Source organism: Eleutherodactylus coqui, chromosome 3 (assembly GCF_035609145.1).
Source record: "Eleutherodactylus coqui strain aEleCoq1 chromosome 3, aEleCoq1.hap1, whole genome shotgun sequence".
Lineage (NCBI taxonomy): Eukaryota > Metazoa > Chordata > Amphibia > Anura > Eleutherodactylidae > Eleutherodactylus > Eleutherodactylus coqui.
In genome coordinates this window covers 267,848,955-267,869,338 of record NC_089839.1, presented here as the reverse complement: position 1 = coordinate 267,869,338, position 20,384 = coordinate 267,848,955, and positions in this window count along the sequence as shown.

The window sequence follows — 20,384 nt, the reverse complement described above, 5'->3', positions numbered from 1 at the left end:
AGAGCTGTTCCCTGAGGTTGGATATGCCGGGGAAAGTTGAGACGTGAAGAGAGAGCATGCAGAGAGAAAGAGTCCGATCACCGTGCAGATGTACCGTACTTAAAGGGGTTGTCTCGCGAAATCAAGTGGGGTTATACACTTCTGTATGGCCATATTAATGCACTTTGTAATGTACATTGTGCATTAATTATGAGCCATACAGAAGTTATTCACTTACCTGCTCCGTTGCTAGCGTCCTCGTCTCCATGGTTCCATCTAAATTCGCTGGTGGCTTGCTTTTTTAGACGCGCTTGCGCAGTCCGGTCTTCTGCTCTGAGCACGAGCCGCTTCAGTGTCCTCGCCGCTACAGCTCTTCTGCGCATGCGCAGACGAGCTGTGTCTTCTCGGGAGCGCGCTGGAGCGGCCATTCTGCTACCATCCTCTGTTAGAGGAAGGTGCAGAAACTGGAGCCGCCCAGCAGAGCCGCCCAGCCCAGCCCAGCCGCCCAGGTAAGTGATGGGTGACGGACTGACGGGGGTGACACGTGACTGACTGCCGCTGTGGCCCCGGAGCCTACCGCGGGGAAGCCGGGGCGTAGCGCGGGGAAGCCGGGGCGTAGCGCGGGGAAGCCAGGGCGTAGCGCGGGGAAGCCAGGGCGTAGCGCGGGGAAGCCGGGGGAACTAGCGCGGGGAAGCCGGGGCGTAGCGCGGGGAAGCCGGGGGCTAGCGCCGGTTACCTGCTGCCTGGCGATGGGCGACTGGTCGGCCGCGTTCAATCCCGGGGTCCGGTCGGCAGCTGCGGGGTGTCTGGTTGTCAGGGAGACACAGCTGGCAGCGTCTCGGGAGCGCGCACGTCGGGCTACAGCAAGCGACGGGAAAAGAGCCGGCGGCCATCTTGGGGAAACTTTTTATAAATTGCTGAAACGCTGGAACTGTAAGTACAAACCAGCTAGAAAAGTCATTTACAGGGGGGCTTAGTAATGTTTGCTTAATTAGGGGGACTGGGCAAAAATAAAATTTTACTGCTTCCTCGAGACAACCCCTTTAATCGTTTGTCTGTGGAGAAATCTGTCCCTTGCCCAGTTTCCAGGAGTAGTCCTGGACAGATAACTAGGCATGGCAAGCTGGTGTCATCCTGACAGTACCCTTCCAGGAGTGGCTCCATAAAAGTCTCAAGATTTTAGGGCCAGTGGCCTGAGTTCCTCCCAGATCTACTTGTGTTTCTGTGTGACCTGCATCGGTGTATCGTTATACTGTATATCCTGTTTGCCAAGTTTTCAATAGTAAAGTTTGCCAAGCCCTGACCGTTCCCAGGGATTGAGGTACTTAAAGGGGTTGTCCCGTGAACAGAAGTCAATGTATACACTTCTGTATGGCCATATTCATGCACTTTGTAATATACAATATGCATAAGATATGTGCCATACAGAAGTTATACACTTACCTCAACTTATTTGGGACTGGCAGTGTAAATTGATTTTGTCGCTGATCTTTTCTGATATGCGTGCAATATAGTTATATAGTATTGTGATACTTTGAGTTCAGTATCTCTAAATTCTATTGTTATTCACAGTCAGGGTTATATTAGTAACTTCATGAAGAAGAGTGCCCAAATGTTACTAAATGGATACTGATAAGTTGTGAGATAGTCTGTGCCAGCTTCCCCTTGGCTTTGTGTTATGTAAATAGCTACAGATTACATTCCAACAGCAGCAAAGACAATTCTCTGTACTTGGCAAGATGGTAATTGTTTTTCATTGTAGGTTAAATGTAATTTTATGGCGTCTTCTCGACCATGTTCTAATTCACAGATATGCAGGACCTCCCAGTTACTTGCAGATTGTCTGTAGAATCTATAGTCTCAGGATAAAACATATAACTCAAGTCTCACCCTTGCTGTCAACATTTGTATATGAGCTGTATACAGCTGAATGGCATTTGCTTACTTCTATATATATATGTATTGTAGCACAGCGGGGGTTAAAGAGCACTCCAAACCGTCACTTTTCTTTAGGTTTATTTACGCAGTCTTTAACAGGCAACAAAAAGTAACTGGGTCTCCAGATAAATAGTAAACGATAGCAACAACAAGAAAGTCTCTGTTCAGGATTAACCCTCCTTAGTCCAGAGGTAACGCAGGTAAACTCCTCAGCTGAGGAAACCATACAAGTCCTTAGAGGTGCACAGACCTGTGGATGTCCAGAGCACCGCTGGTCCTTATGCCCTCACTCTCAGTGGCTCTAGTCCAGGGGCAGGCGAAACCTCCAGGGGTCCTGCTGCATCAGGTAGCGCCTTGTCCACAGTGTCTATCTCTGTTCACAGTGGAGGTTACACCAAACAACTGTAGCCTGTATCTCCCCGACACACACCTCCTTCTACCTTCCACCTGTCTCCTTAAATGGCCGGCTGGACAGGTGGTAAGATCTGGCCTGGAGTGGAAGAGGACCGGACTACCTCACAGAGGCTAATAACCTCTGTGACACATACCTTCCACTCCAGACCATTCCTCTTACCCTGTTACAGTATATAAACACTGTGAATAAGTATAGACTAGTATTGTGTGTGCACCCAAAACCATTAATCCCCATATACTTACAATGTTGTAGGACCGTTTTCGGGGTCACTACAACTAGGCTGAGTGACAAGTGTGAAAAACAAAGGATTTTCTTTTTCAATACAGATTGTGACGTAAACTTATAGAAGAATTCCAGATTTCTTTTCTTTAATACTTTAACATAAAAACGTGATTTCTAAAAAAGGATCATTTTCTGATGACACATTCTCTTTAATGTCCATACTTTAATATGCAGAGAGAAATCTTGCCATAGGAAGCCATGGGGTCTTTTAGATGCGATTTCTTGAAGCACCTACTCAGCGTCAAAACGACCCTCATGTGAAAGAGCCCTAAGACCCAACAAAGTGTTTGAACACAATCCCCGTTCCTCCTGCTGAAGCCATGTTGGATACGGTCACTACGACATCTGCTGCACAACAAATAGTTTTAAAAAACATAAAATTACACAAGTAGAAAAAAAGAATCACATTTATTTGAAAATCTCCCTTTTCAACATATATTACAATATGCAGACTGAACATCTTGGTTTATCTCATAGTTAGTAATAATACTCTTTATTCATATAGCGCCAACATATTCCGCAGCGCTTACAATACAGGGGAAATAACACAAGACAATGGTTACATGTAGTAATCAATTGATGGAATCAGTGGGGGTGCGGGTCCGGCTCCAACAAGTTTACATACTACATATAATGGGGTGATAAGAAGGTAACGGGGCTGGAGATGTGCACAGTATGGCGAGGTGCAGAGTGAGGGATGCTATACACACAGACAATGGTCAGGCCATATAGTGGCGGAATCGGGATGACTGCAGGTGCTGGTTGATTACGAAGAGCCATGCTAACCCTAACCCTAAACCTTAACACTAAACCCCCACGGGTCTCGTGAAGTAGCACTCGTGGACATCTTGAAAGGGGGGTCTGCGTACGGCTGCTTAGGTGTAGTGTGTAGTGCACGGCTGCTTAAGGCAATCTGCGTGCACGCAGTGTAGTCACATGGTGCCGAAGAGCCAATCAGGTGGCTCTAATCAGCAGCGCTGCTTAAGTGCGGCTGAAATACCAAATATGCTTCCTGCACGCATACACTGACCTGTACGCATCGGCGAGAGGAGAGGTCAGGGGTCACAGACTGATTACAGCACAGCGCCCTACCGACTGGAGCTGCGGAGAATTAAAGCACTGCTGGGTGCCCAGTACAGGGGTCACTATTACTACTGGGGCCACTATTCCAGTCACTATGACTACTGGGGCCACTATCTCAGTCACTATGACTGCTAGGGCCACTATTCCAGTCACTATGACTACTGGGGCCACTATTCCAGTCACTATGACTACTGGGGCCACTATTCCAGTCACTATGACTACTGGGGCCACTATTCCAGTGACTATGACTACTGGGGCCACTATTCCAGTGACTATGACTACTGGGGCCACTATTCCAGTCACTATGACTACTGGGGCCACTATTCCAGTCACTATGACTACTGGGGCCACTATCCCAGTCACTATGACTACTGGGGCCACTATCCCAGTCACTATGACTACTGGGGCCACTATTCCAGTCACTATGACTACTGGGGCCACTATTCCAGTCACTATGACTACTGGGGCCACTATTCCAGTCACTATGACTACTGGGGCCACTATCCAAGTCACTATGACTACTGGGGCCACTATTCCAGTCACTATGACTACTGGGGCCACTATCCCAGTCACTATGACTACTGGGGCCACTATTCCAGTCACTATGACTACTGGGGCCACTATTCTAGTCACTATGACTTCTGGGGCCACTATCCCAGTCACTATGACTACTGGGGCCACTACCCCAGTCACTATGACTACTGGGGCCACTATCCCAGTCACTATGACTACTGGGGCCACTATCCCAGTCACTATGACTACTGGGGCCACTATTCCAGTCACTATGACTACTGGGGCCACTATCCCAGTCACTATGACTACTGGGGCCACTATTCCAGTCACTATGACTACTGGGGCCACTATTCCAGTCACTATGACTACTGGGGCCACTATTCCAGTCACTATGACTACTGGGGCCACTATTCCAGTCACTATGACTACTGGGGCCACTATCCCAGTCACTATGACTACTAGGGCCACTATTCTAGTCACTATGACTACTGGGGCCACTATTCCAGTCACTATGACTACTGGGGCCACTATCCCAGTCACTATGACTACTGGGGCCACTATCCCAGTCACTATGACTACTGGGGCCACTATCCCAGTCACTATGACTACTGGGGCCACTATCCCAGTCACTATGACTACTGGGGCCACTATCCCAGTCACTATGACTACTGGGGCCACTATCCCAGTCACTATGACTACTGGGGCCACTATCCCAGTCACTATGACTACTGGGGCCACTATCCCAGTCACTATGACTACTGGGGCCACTATCCCAGTCACTATGACTACTGGGGCCACTATCCCAGTCACTATGACTACTGGGGCCACTATCTCAGTCACTATGACTACTGGGGCCACTATTCCAGTCACTATGACTACTGGGGCCACTTTCCCAGTCACTATGACTACTGGGGCCACTTTCCCAGTCACTATGACTACTGGGGCCACTATCCCAGTCACTATGACTACTGGGGCCACTATCCCAGTCACTATGACTACTAGGGCCACTATTCCAGTCACTATGACTACTGGGGCCACTATCCCAGTCACTATGACTACTGGGGCCACTATCCCAGTCACTATGACTACTGGGGCCACTATCCCAGTCACTATGACTACTGGGGCCACTATCCCAGTCACTATGACTACTGGGGCCACTATCAGTCCAGCCTCACGCTGGCATATTTGCCCATATAATAGGCAGAGAATAGGACCCATTGTTTTCTTTGGGTTCATTCTCATTTTCGGTTTTTGCACAAGCTCTATTTTAGTGCACATTTGCGCACCAAAGGCCCCCATAGGAGTCTATGCGCACACATGTACACACGGGAAAGCACATATCTGCGAACACGGCACCTCGTTTGGCTTAATAGCCATATAAATGAGTGCGAGGCGATTCCCCCACCCGTGTGAACTAGCGGCACTGGCGCATACACGCACGGTATTTGTACAGACACGCAAGATACATTTCTTCATGGGGCAAAAACGCCTGTGTTTTTGCGCTTTCCCCCTTGTGAGGCCACCCTTACTCTGATCACTTCACACCAGTCTCAGTGCCTCATAAATGTGTCGCCATCTTCTGTATTGGCGCTTTCAACGCTGCAAAATGTGTGTTTTGGGGGTTATTTTTGCAGCGGGGACCCATATCACACTTTTCCTCAGGCAGCATGAAGACTTGGGGGCTGCTGGTTAGATGTGACATCATTAGGATGAGAGGACAGTGACATCCAGGTGACATCACTGCAGCTGGGCGGCGCTGTACTCTACCTGCCCGCAGGCTCCCGCTTCTGCCCCCTCCTCCTGCAGACAGTGGGGGGCGCTCTGGCCCTGACATGATGGCTCTCAGATCACATCATCATTCCAGCACACAACTCACTGACGCTTCCTCTCTCCTCCCGGGGACGCCGGGGAGTCTCCATGACGACGCTCCGCCCGGCACAACAAGCAGCTCAGCAGCAGGATGACGTCAGAGCGCACATCAGCGGGAAGCATATTTGTAGTTTCCGCTTAGGTTAAGCAGCGCTGCTGATTAGAGCCACCTGATTGGCTCTTCGGCACCACGTGACTACACAGTGTGCACGCGCATTGCCTTCAGCAGCCGTGCACTACACACTACAGTTAAGCAGACGTGCGCTACACACTACACTTAAGCAGCACGGGGTTAGGTTTACGGTTAGGTTTAGGGTTAGGATTACCTAAACCTAACCCCAACCCTAACCCTAAACCTAACCCTAAACACTAACCGTAAACACTAAAACTAACCCTACACCTAACCCTAAACCTAACCCTAAACCCTAACCCCGTGCTGCTTAAAGGGGTTGTCTCGCGAAACCAAGTGGGGTTATACACTTCCGTATAGCCATATTAATGCACTTTGTAATATACATCGTGCATTAAATATGAGCCATACAGAAGTTATTCACTTACCTGCTCCGTTGCTAGCGTCCTCGTCTCCATGGTGCCGTCTAAATTCGCTGGCAGCTTGCTTTTTTAGACGCGCTTGCGCAGTCCGGTCTTCTCCATTCAGCACGAGCCGCTTCAGTGTGCTCCCCGCTACAGCTCTTCTGCGCATGCGCAGACGAGCTGTCACTGCTCGGGAGCGCGCTGGAGCGGCCATTCTGTACCATCCTCTGTTAGAGGAAGGTGCAGAGCTGCCGAGCTGTCCGGAGAAGCCGCCCAGCTGTCCCGCCGTCCAGCTGTCCTGGTAAGTGATGGGCCGGGGGGGGGGGGCTGCCGCTGCGCCGGGCTGCCGCTGCGATGGGGGGGCTGTCGCTGCGATGGGGGGGGGGGGCTGTCGCTGCGATGGGGGGGGGGCTGTCGCTGCGATGGGGGGGGGGCTGTCGCTGCGCCGGGGGAAGTAGCGCTGCGCCGGGGGAAGTAGCGCTGCGCCGGGGGAACTAGCGCTGGGCCGGGGGAACTAGCGCTGGGCCGGGGGAACTAGCGCTGGGCCGGGGGAACTAGCGCTGGGCCGGGGGAACTAGCGCTGGGCCGGGGGAACTAGCGCTGGGCCGGGGGAACTAGCGCTGGGCCGGGGGAACTAGCGCTGGGCCGGGGGAACTAGCGCTGGGCCGGGGGAACTAGCGCTGGGCCGGGGGAACTAGCGCTGGGCCGGGGGAACTAGCGCTGGGCCGGGGGAACTAGCGCTGGGCCGGGGGAACTAGCGCTGGGCCGGGGGAACTAGCGCTGGGCCGGGGGAACTAGCGCTGGGCCGGGGGGGGGCTGTCGCTAGGCCAGGGGAACTAGCGCTGGGCCGGGGGGGGGGCTGTCGCTGTGCCGGGGGGGCTGCCGCTGTGATGGGGGGGGGGGGGCTGCGCCGGTTACCTGCTGCCTGGCGGTGGGTGACTGGTCAGCGGCTGCGGGGCGTCTGGTTGTCAGGGAGACACAGCTGGTAGCGTCTCGGGAGCGCGCACGTCGGGCTACAGCAAGCGACGGGAAAAGAGCCGGCGGCCATCTTGGGGAAACTTTTTATAAATTGCTGAAACGCTGGAACTGTAAGTACAAACCAGCTAGAAAAGTCATTTACAGGGGGGCTTAGTAATGTTTGCTTAATTAGGGGGACTGGGCAAAAATAAAATTTTACTGCTTCCTCGAGACAACCCCTTTAATCGTTTGTCTGTGGAGAAATCTGTCCCTTGCCCAGTTTCCAGGAGTAGTCCTGGACAGATAACTAGGCATGGCAAGCTGGTGTCATCCTGACAGTACCCTTCCAGGAGTGGCTCCATAAAAGTCTCAAGATTTTAGGGCCAGTGGCCTGAGTTCCTCCCAGATCTACTTGTGTTTCTGTGTGACCTGCATCGGTGTATCGTTATACTGTATATCCTGTTTGCCAAGTTTTCAATAGTAAAGTTTGCCAAGCCCTGACCGTTCCCAGGGATTGAGGTACTTAAAGGGGTTGTCCCGTGAACAGAAGTCAATGTATACACTTCTGTATGGCCATATTCATGCACTTTGTAATATACAATATGCATAAGATATGTGCCATACAGAAGTTATACACTTACCTCAACTTATTTGGGACTGGCAGTGTAAATTGATTTTGTCGCTGATCTTTTCTGATATGCGTGCAGTATAGTTATATAGTATTGTGATACTTTGAGTTCAGTATCTCTAAATTCTATTGTTATTCACAGTCAGGGTTATATTAGTAACTTCATGAAGAAGAGTGCCCAAATGTTACTAAATGGATACTGATAAGTTGTGAGATAGTCTATGCCAGCTTCCCCTTGGCTTTGTGTTATGTAAATAGCTACAGATTACATTCCAACAGCCAGCAGCAAAGACAATTCTCTGTACTTGGCAAGATGGTAATTGTTTTTCATTGTAGGTTAAATGTAATTTTATGGCGTCTTCTCGACCATGTTCTAATTCACAGATATGCAGGACCTCCCAGTTACTTGCAGATTGTCTGTAGAATCTATAGTCTCAGGATAAAACATATAACTCAAGTCTCACCCTTGCTGTCAACGTTTGTATATGAGCTGTATACAGCTGAATGGCATTTGCTTACTTCTATATATATATGTATTGTAGCACAGCGGGGGTTAAAGAGCACTCCAAACCGTCACTTTTCTTTAGGTTTATTTACGCAGTCTTTAACAGGCAACAAAAAGTAACTGGGTCTCCAGATAAATAGTAAACGATAGCAACAACAAGAAAGTCTCTGTTCAGGATTAACCCTCCCTAGTCCGGAGGTAACGCAGGTAAACTCCTCAGCTGAGGAAACCATACAAGTCCTTAGAGGTGCACAGACCTGTGGATGTCCAGAGCACCGCTGGTCCTTATGCCCTCACTCTCAGTGGCTCTAGTCCAGGGGCAGGCGAAACCTCCAGGGGTCCTGCTGCATCAGGTAGCGCCTTGTCCACAGTGTCTATCTCTGTTCACAGTGGAGGTTACACCAAACAACTGTAGCCTGTATCTCCCCGACACACACCTCCTTCTACCTTCCACCTGTCTCCTTAAATGGCCGGCTGGACAGGTGGTAAGATCTGGCCTGGAGTGGAAGAGGACCGGACTACCTCACAGAGGCTAATAACCTCTGTGACACATACCTTCCACTCCAGACCATTCCTCTTACCCTGTTACAGTATATAAACACTGTGAATAAGTATAGACTAGTATTGTGTGTGCACCCAAAACCATTAATCCCCATATACTTACAATGTTGTAGGACCGTTTTCGGGGTCACTACAACTAGGCTGAGTGACAAGTGTGAAAAACAAAGGATTTTCTTTTTCAATACAGATTGTGACGTAAACTTATAGAAGAATTCCAGATTTCTTTTCTTTAATACTTTAACATAAAAACGTGATTTCTAAAAAAGGATCATTTTCTGATGACACATTCTCTTTAGTGTCCATACTTTAATATGCAGAGAGAAATCATGCCATAGGAAGCCATGGGGTCTTTTAGATGCGATTTCTTGAAGCACCTACTCAGCGTCAAAACGACCCTCATGTGAAAGAGCCCTAAGACCCAACAAAGTGTTTGAACACAATCCCCGTTCCTCCTGCTGAAGCCATGTTGGATACGGTCACTACGACATCTGCTGCACAACAAATAGTTTTAAAAAACATAAAATTACACAAGTAGAAAAAAAGAATCACATTTATTTGAAAATCTCCCTTTTCAACATATATTACAATATGCAGACTGAACATCTTGGTTTATCTCATAGTTAGTAATAATACTCTTTATTCATATAGCGCCAACATATTCCGCAGCGCTTACAATACAGGGGAAATAACACAAGACAACGGTTACATGTAGGAATCAATTGATGGAAACAGTAGGGGTGAGGGTCCTGCTCCAACAAGCTTACATACTACATATAATGGGGTGATAAGAAGGTAACGGGGCTGGAGATGTGCACAGTATGGCGAGGTGCAGAGTGAGGGATGCTATACACACAGACAATGGTCAGGCCATATAGTGGCGGAATCGGGATGACTGCAGGTGCTGGTTGATTACGAAGAGCCATGCTAACCCTAACCCTAAACCTTAACACTAAACCCCCACGGGTCTCGTGAAGTAGCACTCGTGGACATCTCGAAAGGGGGGTCTGCGTACGGCTGCTTAAGTGTAGTGTGTAGTGCACGGCTGCTTAAGGCAATCTGCGTGCACGCAGTGTAGTCACATGGTGCCGAAGAGCCAATCAGGTGGCTCTAATCAGCAGCGCTGCTTAAGTGCGGCTGAAATACCAAATATGCTTCCTGCACGCATACACTGACCTGTACGCATCGGCGAGAGGAGAGGTCAGGGGTCACAGACTGATTACAGCACAGCGCCCTACCGACTGGAGCTGCGGAGAATTAAAGCACTGCTGGGTGCCCAGTACAGGGGTCACTATTACTACTGGGGCCACTATTCCAGTCACTATGACTACTGGGGCCACTATTCCAGTCACTATGACTACTGGGGCCACTATTCCAGTCACTATGACTACTGGGACCACTAATCCAGTCACTATGACTACTGGGGCCACTATTCCAGTCACTATGACTACTGGGGCCACTATCCCAGTCACTATGACTACTGGGGCCACTATTCCAGTCACTATGACTACTGGGGCCACTATTCCAGTCACTATGACTACTGGGGCCACTATTCCAGTCACTATGACTACTGGGGCCACTATTCCAGTCACTATGACTACTGGGGCCACTATCTCAGTCACTATGACTACTAGGGCCACTATTCCAGTCACTATGACTACTGGGGCCACTATTCCAGTCACTATGACTACTGGGGCCACTATTCCAGTCACTATGACTACTGTGGCCACTATCCCAGTCACTATGACTACTGGGGCCACTATTCCAGTCACTATGACTACTGGGGCCACTATTCCAGTCACTATGACTACTGGGGCCACTATTCCAGTCACTATGACTACTGGGGCCACTATCCCAGTCACTATGACTACTGGGGCCACTATTCCAGTCACTATGACTACTGGGGCCACTATTCCAGTCACTATGACTACTGGGGCCACTATTCCAGTCACTATGCCTACTGGGGCCACTATTCTAGTCACTATGACTACTGGGGCCACTATCCCAGTCACTATGACTACTGGGGCCACTACCCCAGTCACTATGACTACTGGGGCCACTATCCCAGTCACTATGGCTACTGGGGCCACTATCCCAGTCACTATGACTACTGGGGCCACTATTCCAGTCACTATGACTACTGGGGCCACTATCCCAGTCACTATGACTACTGGGGCCACTATTCCAGTCACTATGACTACTGGGGCCACTATTCCAGTCACTATGACTACTGGGGCCACTATTCCAGTCACTATGACTACTGGGGCCACTATCCCAGTCACTATGACTACTAGGGCCACTATTCCAGTCACTATGACTACTGGGGCCACTATTCCAGTCACTATGACTACTGGGGCCACTATTCCAGTCACTATGACTACTGGGGCCACTATCCCAGTCACTATGACTACTGGGGCCACTATCCCAGTCACTATGACTACTGGGGCCACTATCCCAGTCACTATGACTACTGGGGCCACTATCTCAGTCACTATGACTACTGGGGCCACTATTCCAGTCACTATGACTACTGGGGCCACTTTCCCAGTCACTATGACTACTGGGGCCACTATCCCAGTCACTATGACTACTGGGGCCACTATCCCAGTCACTATGACTACTAGGGCCACTATTCCAGTCACTATGACTACTGGGGCCACTATCCCAGTCACTATGACTACTGGGGCCACTATTCCAGTCACTATGACTACTGGGGCCACTATTCCAGTCACTATGACTACTGGGGCCACTATTCCAGTCACTATGACTACTGGGGCCACTATTCCAGTCACTATGACTACTGGGGCCACTATTCCAGTCACTATGACTACTGGGGCCACTATCCCAGTCACTATGACTACTAGGGCCACTATTCTAGTCACTATGACTACTGGGGCCACTATTCCAGTCACTATGACTACTGGGGCCACTATTCCAGTCACTATGACTACTGGGGCCACTTTCCCAGTCACTATGACTACTGGGGCCACTATCCCAGTCACTATGACTACTGGGGCCACTATCCCAGTCACTATGACTACTAGGGCCACTATTCCAGTCACTATGACTACTGGGGCCACTATCCCAGTCACTATGACTACTGGGGCCACTATCCCAGTCACTATGACTACTGGGGCCACTATCAGTCCAGCCTCACGCTGGCATATTTGCCCATATAATAGGCAGAGAATAGGACCCATTGTTTTCTTTGGGTTCATTCCCATTTTCGGTTTTTGCACAAGCTCTATTTTAGTGCACATTTGCGCACCAAAGGCCCCCATAGGAGTCTATGCGCACACATGTACACACGGGAAAGCACATACCTGCGAACACGGCACCTCGTTTGGCTTAATAGCCATATAAATGAGTGCGAGGCGATTCCCCCACCCGTGTGAACTAGCGGCACTGGCGCATACACGCACGGTATTTGTACAGACACGCAAGATACATTTCTTCATGGGGCAAAAACGCCTGTGTTTTTGCGCTTTCCCCCCTGTGAGGCCGCCCTTACTCTGATCACTTCACACCAGTCTCAGTGCCTCATAAATGTGTCGCCATCTTCTGTATTGGCGCTTTCAACGCTGCAAAATGTGTGTTTTGGGGGTTATTTTTGCAGCGGGGACCCATATCACACTTTTCCTCAGGCAGCATGAAGACTTGGGGGCTGCTGGTTAGATGTGACATCATTAGGATGAGAGGACAGTGACATCCAGGTGACATCACTGCAGCTGGGCGGCGCTGTACTCTACCTGCCCGCAGGCTCCCGCTTCTGCCCCCTCCTCCTGCAGACAGTGGGGGGCGCTCTGGCCCTGACATGATGGCTCTCAGATCACATCATCATTCCAGCACACAACTCACTGACGCTTCCTCTCTCCTCCCGGGGACGCCGGGGAGTCTCCATGACGACGCTCCGCCCGGCACAACAAGCAGCTCAGCAGCAGGATGACGTCAGAGCGCACATCAGCGGGAAGCATATTTGTAGTTTCCGCTTAGGTTAAGCAGCGCTGCTGATTAGAGCCACCTGATTGGCTCTTCGGCACCACGTGACTACACAGTGTGCACGCGCATTGCCTTCAGCAGCCGTGCACTACACACTACAGTTAAGCAGACGTGCGCTACACACTACACTTAAGCAGCACGGGGTTAGGTTTAGGGTTAGGTTTACGGTTAGGTTTAGGGTTAGGATTACCTAAACCTAACCCCAACCCTAACCCTAAACCTAACCCTAAACACTAACCGTAAACACTAAAACTAACCCTACACCTAACCCTAAACCTAACCCTAAACCCTAAACCTAACCCTAAACCCTAACCCCGTGCTGCTTAAAGGGGTTGTCTCGCGAAACCAAGTGGGGTTATACACTTCCGTATGGCCATATTAATGCACTTTGTAATATACATCGTGCATTAAATATGAGCCATACAGAAGTTATTCACTTACCTGCTCCGTTGCTAGCGTCCTCGTCTCCATGGTGCCGTCTAAATTCGCTGGCAGCTTGCTTTTTTAGACGCGCTTGCGCAGTCCGGTCTTCTCCATTCAGCACGAGCCGCTTCAGTGTGCTCCCCGCTACAGCTCTTCTGCGCATGCGCAGACGAGCTGTCACTGCTCGGGAGCGCACTGGAGCGGCCATTCTGTACCATCCTCTGTTAGAGGAAGGTGCAGAGCTGCCGAGCTGTCCGGAGAAGCCGCCCAGCTGTCCCGCCGTCCAGCTGTCCTGGTAAGTGATGTGCCGGGGGGGGCTGCCGTTGCGCCGGGCTGCCGCTGCGATGGGGGGGCTGCCGCTGCGATGGGGGGGCTGTCGCTGCGATGGGGGGGGGGGCTGTCGCTGCGCCGGGGGAAGTAGCGCTGCGCCGGGGGAAGTAGCGCTGGGCCGGGGGAAGTAGCGCTGGGCCGGGGGAACTAGCGCTGGGCCGGGGGGGGGGCTGTCGCTAGGCCGGGGGAACTAGCGCTGGGCCGGGGGGGGCTGTCGCTGCGCCGGGGGGGCTGCCGCTGTGATGGGGGGGGGGGGGCTGCGCCGGTTACCTGCTGCCTGGCGGTGGGTGACTGGTCGGCGGCTGCGGGGCGTCTGGTTGCCATGGAGACACAGCTGGCAGCGTCTCGGGAGCGCGCACGTCGGGCTGCAGCGAGCGACGGGAAAAGAGCTGGCGGCCATCTTGGGGAAACTTTTATAAGTTGCTGAAACGCTGGAACGGTAAGTACGAACCAGCTAGAAATGTCATTTACAGGGGGGCTTAGTAATGTGTACTTAATGGGGGGGACTGGGCAAAAAAAAAAATTCACTGCTTCCTCGAGACATCTCCTTTAAGTGTAGTGTGTAGTGCACGGCTGCTGAAGGCAATGCGCGTGCACGCTGTGTAGTCACGTGGTGCCGAAGAGCCAATCAGGTGGCTCTAATCAGCAGCGCTGCTCAACCTAAGCGTAAACTACAAATATGCAGCGGGAACCTCCCTGGTCTCTGCTACTGATACAACCATGAGGTAAAATCTGCGGCAGGGAAAGAGCTCTGCAGGAGCCTTATACAACAGCGCCACCTGGTGCCAGAAACAGGACAATCACTGGCTTTCCTACAGCTCATACAGCGCACCCTGCTGGTCGCTGCAGTGTAGTGTTTGGATGTTATAGAAATGATTGCTGGCAATATTAAGATTGCAACATAAAAATCATAAAGATACATTATTAGTCAGATTTCTGAAATCTGTCTAAAATGAAAAATTGCCCATAGCAACGAATCACAGAGCAACTTTCATTTTGTAAGAGCATGACGAGAAATGAAAGCTGAGCTGTGATTGGTTGCTTTGGGCAACAAAGGCAGTTTTTGTTTTAGTCAGTTTTATAAATCCTCCCTCAGCTGGCCGTAATAACTGGATACTGATAGCGGCTTCACGGCGTACCTTTATATATAAAACGCAGAATCTGTTTGTGTCAGATACAAATCCACAGTTCTGATCCGATTTGAGTGATACGTTGCATAAACGTTCTGCAGCAGCAGCGACAAATACTGGCAGAATTAAAAATCAAAAACTCGTCCCCTGTAATTTTTTTGCCAATAACAACCAATCACAGCTCAGCTTTCATTTCTTATACTGCTGAGGTAAAATGAATGCTGCGCTGTGATTGGTTGCTATTTGTTATACTGCTAAGGTAAAATGAATGCTGCGCTGTGATTGGTTGCTATTTCTTATACTGCTGAGGTAAAATGAAAGCTGCGCTGTGATTGGTTACTATTTCTTATACTGCTGAGGTGAAATGAAAGCTGCGCTGTGATTGGTTGCTATTTCTTATACTGCTGAGGTAAAATGAAAGCTGCGCTGTGATTGGTTACTATTTCTTATACTGCTGAGGTGAAATGAAAGCTGTGCTGTGATTCGTTGCTATTTGTTATACTGCTGAGGTAAAATGAAAGCTGCACCGTGATTGGTTGCTATTTTTTATATTGCTGGGGTAAAATGAAAGTTGCGCTGTGATTGGTTGCTATGGGCAACACAGATTTTCTTTTGGTCAGCTTCCATAACAGTGCGGGGCTCATTTTTGTGGCCACTTTGTATATTCCAGGACTGATATTCATAAAATCGCTGTGTATCGCAGGGTGCATTTCCTAGTCCGTTATAGCAGGATCCGTATTTTTCTCTTTCCCGGTTCGTACATCATGGATATTCCCCGGCAACGTAGAGTACCATATAAGTGAATGGGGTTTATCAAACGCCGTTCACTTACAGCAGAAGCACTCTGCAGCGGGAGTAAGGGCTCCTGCAGACGAGCGTAGGCGTATATACGTCTGATAGAGCGTGACGTGATTGCGCTGTGAAGGGAGCGCTATCATGTGCTTTCATGCGTGTGGCAGCGCTGCTTACTGTAGTTTTTGCGCTGTTGCGATGTTTATATCGGCACGAGACACGTCCGCACCAGCTGAGCAGCCTAATTAGTCCCTGATGTTATAAATTAACACAGCAAAATCACGCAGTTCAGTGTGCGTTTTTTGCAAATACCTCCATAGACTACTATGGTGCCCCGAGTGCGCAAATGTGAACAATAACAGAGCACGTTGCGTATATTTTCACGTTGGTGAAAATCTAGTGCAAAAATGCTGAATGTAAAGGAACCCATTGAAATGAATGGGTTCTGTTGTCTGCGGTTTGCCCGTCTGCAGGAGCCCTACGGCCGGCGTCACACGGACATCTTGGCGTGCACAATACGCAGTGAATAGAACCTACTGATTACAAGGGATTTGATCAAATGCACATATTTTGGGTGCGCATTTTCGGCCATGCAAAAAAAGGTAGAACGTGCTTTATCATTCTGTGCATTGACTCCCCAGAGGTCTCCATAGAATTCAATAGGGGCGCACAAATGCGTGCGCAACACTCAAGGTGAAGCATGAAACAATACGTAATTATGCTGGAAAAAGAACACATCTGGAACTAATTAGTCATTTCAATCCGTGCGTTTGTTTGCCGTGCGCAAATTAATTAATATGCCGTGTGGGCAGAAAAAGTACAATAAAATTTGCTGATACGCAAAGCAAAAAAGCTGCGTTCATAGTGCAAAAAAAGTTGGGCTAAGGCCTACGTGTGAAGCCAGCGAGAGAACTCTGCGGGCAAAATCCGCATCAAAATCCTGAGGCAGATTATAATTCAGATTTTGTCACGGATTTTCTCAGCGAGGCGTGAATTCTTCAACACACACAAAAAAAACTGGATGTCTAGGGGGTCATTCACACGAGCATATTTGCGCAGTGTATTATGCGTGCAATTTTAGCATAATACGCAGTGAATAGAACCTATTGATTTTGATGGGTTTGTTTACTTGAGCGTATTTTTTCACACAATGTGCGATCGCAGAATGTTTTAGGTTGGTGCGTACTACGCGCCATAGAAGCACATTAAATCAATGGGTGTGTGTAAATAGGTGCCAAATACGTAGGAAGCCGGCGTATCTGCTGCTTATTTATGCACAATCAGTGTGATTTTGAGCATTCATTTTCATACGTGTAAATACGCTGCGTATTCACGCAAGTAACAAGACTGACGACAGGCAGAAAATTGTAAGGCAACAGCGTATTTTGGCCCGTGAATACGCTGCGTATTTACAGACAGAAATATGCCTACGCCCGTGTGAATGTACCCCAAGGGCGGACTCACACGGATGTATTTTCCTGAGTCATTCTGACTGTTCATTTTTGCGTGCATGTAATTACGTCCGCATGAAAAAACAAACAGCGTGTTTTATTTTAGTGTGCATTTGCGCACCAAAGTCCCATAGAGGTCTTTGGGGGCTGCACAAATACGCACCCAATACCAGTGCGCTTGAGCATTACACTGCGCTTTTAGCTGGAAAAATAACTAGAGATGAGCGAGCGTACTCGTCTGAGCTTGATGCTCGTTCTAGTATTAGGGTGTTTGAGATGCTCGTTACTCGAGATGAGCACCACGTGGTACTTGACTCCATTACATTTCCTTCCCTGAGAAATTTGCGCGCTTTTCTGGCCAATAGAAACACAGGGAAGGCATTACAACTTCCTCCTGTGAAGTTCCAGCCCTATCCCACCCCCCTGCAGTGAGTGGCTGGGGAGATCAGGTGACACTCGAGTATTAAAATCTGCCCCGCCCGCGGCTCACCACAGATGCACGCTGACAGACATTAGGGAAAGTGCTGTTGCTGCTGTAGCTGCTATAGGGACAGTGTTAGGCTGTTATTTTCTTGTTCAAGAACCCCAACGGTCCTTCTTAGGGCCACATCTGACCGTGTGCAGTACTGTTGAGGCTGCTTTTAGCAGTGTTGCACAATTTTTTTTTTTTTGTATATCGGGCGTGCAGACCATAGCGTCCTCAGTCTGCAGTCATTTTACAGAGTATAGGGGCAGTACTGCTGAGGCAGGGACAGTGGTACAGGGAAAGAGATATACTGTCTATATAGGCAGTGGGCCTTTTCAAAAAAATTGTAAAAAAAAATCTTTGGGTTGCCTGTGACCGTGTTCAGTTTACTGTGTGTCTGCTGGGGGTAGTAGTCGCTAACTATTACCCAGCTAGGTGTTACTGCAGCCTTGCGCATAATTTTTTGTGGCTGCACTGTGCTTTCAATAACCACAGTCATCCTCCAACAGGGAAATCCATATACAGGCTATATCACAGGCAGTGGGCTTTTTCCCAAAAATTGTAAAAAAAATATTACATTTGGCCTGCCTGTGACCGTCTTCAGTTTACTGCGTGTGTGCTGCAGGTACTAGTCGCTCATTAATACCCAGCCTTGCGCAGAATTGTTTCCTGTCTCTGCTGTGTCAGTTACATGATCGCCGTCATCCCGCCAGAGGGAAAGAGTATACATATATACGCTGCATACGGCGTCTGTCTGGTTTTTCACCTCACCATTTTAAAAAATTGAAGCAAAATACTTAAGGCCTACCACTGGCCTTTGGTCACTTGACTGCTTCTGCCCTGTGAATTCCAGCAGCTCAGTCATACGCACCTAGGTCTGACTACAGGCTTGCTCATAATTGTTTCCTGGCTCTGCTGTGTCCGTTACATGATCGCCGTCATCCCGACAGAGGGAAAGAGTATACATATATACGCTGCATACGGTGTCTGTCTGGTTTTTCACTGCACCATTTTAAAAAATTGAAGCAAAATACTTAAAGGGGTTGTCCCGTGAAAGCAAGTGGGTCTATACACTTCTGTATGGCCATATTAATGCACTTTGTAATGTACATTGTGCATTAATTATGAGCCATACAGAAGTTATCAGAAGTTATTCACTTACCTGTTCCGTTGCTAGCGTCCTCGTCTCCATGGTACCGTCTAATTTTCAGCGTCTAATCGCCCGATTAGACGCGCTTGCGCAGTCCGGTCTTCTTCTCTTCTGAATGGGGCCGCTCGTGCCGGAGAGCGGCTCCTGGTAGCTCCGCCCCGTCACGTGCCGATTCCAGCCAATCAGGAGGCTGGAATCGGCAATGGACCGCACAGAAGCCCTGCGGTCCACCGAGGGAGAAGATCCCGGCGGCCATCTTCACCAGGTAAGTAAGAAGTCACCGGAGCGCGGGGATTCAGGTAAGCACTGTCCGTTTTTCTTTTTTAACCCCTGCATCGGGGTTGTCTCGCGCCGAACGGGGGGGCTGTTGAAAAAAAAAAAACCCGTTTCGGCGCGGGACAACCCCTTTAAGGCCTACCACTGGCCTTTGGCCACTTGACTGCTTCTGCCCTGTGAATTCCAGCAGCTCAGTCATATGCACCTAGGTCTGACTACAGGCGTGCGCATAATTGTTTCCTGACTCTGCTATGCATTCCGTAAGCGAAGTCAGCCTCCAACTACAGGCCAATAAGTGGCACATTTAATTACAGCATTCTGTTTCTGCTCTACTCGTAATACACCATGCTGAGGGGTAGGGGTAGGCCTAGAGGACGTGGACGCGGGTGAGGACGTGGAGGCCCAAGTCAGGGTGTGGGCACAGGCCGAGCTCCTGGTCCAGGTGTATCGCAGCCGACTGCTGCGGGAATAGGAGAGAGGCAAGTTTCTGGGGTCCCCAGATTCATCTCACAATTAATGGGTCCACACGGTAGACCTTTATTAGAAACTGAGCAGTGTGAGCAGGTCCTGTCGTGGATGGCAGAAAGTGCATCCAGCAATCTATCGACCACCCTGTCTTCTACGCCATCCACTGCTGCAACTCTGAATCCTGTGGCTGCTGCTCCTCCTTCCTCTCAGCCTCCTCACTCCATTAAAATCTCGGGCCCCGGCCCAGAATGGGTAGCAATGGTTCCTCTCCCATCGGAGGAGTTTGTCGTGACCGATGCCCAACCTTTGGAAAGTTCCCGGGGTCCGGGGGATGAGGCTGGGGACTTCCGGCAACTGTCTCAAGAGCTTTCAGTGGGTGAGGAGGACGATGACGATGAGACACAGTTGTCTATCAGTGAGGTAGTAGTAAGGGCAGTAAGTCCGAGGGAGGGACGCACAAAGGATTCGGAGGAAGAGCCGCTGGACGATGAGGTGACTGACCACACCTGGTGTGATAAGCCAACTGAGGAACGGTCTTCAGAGGGGGAGGCAATTGCAGCCGCAGGACAGGTTGGAAGAGGGAGTGGGGTGGCCAGGGGTAGAGGCAGGACACGAGCGAATAATCCACCAGCTGTTTC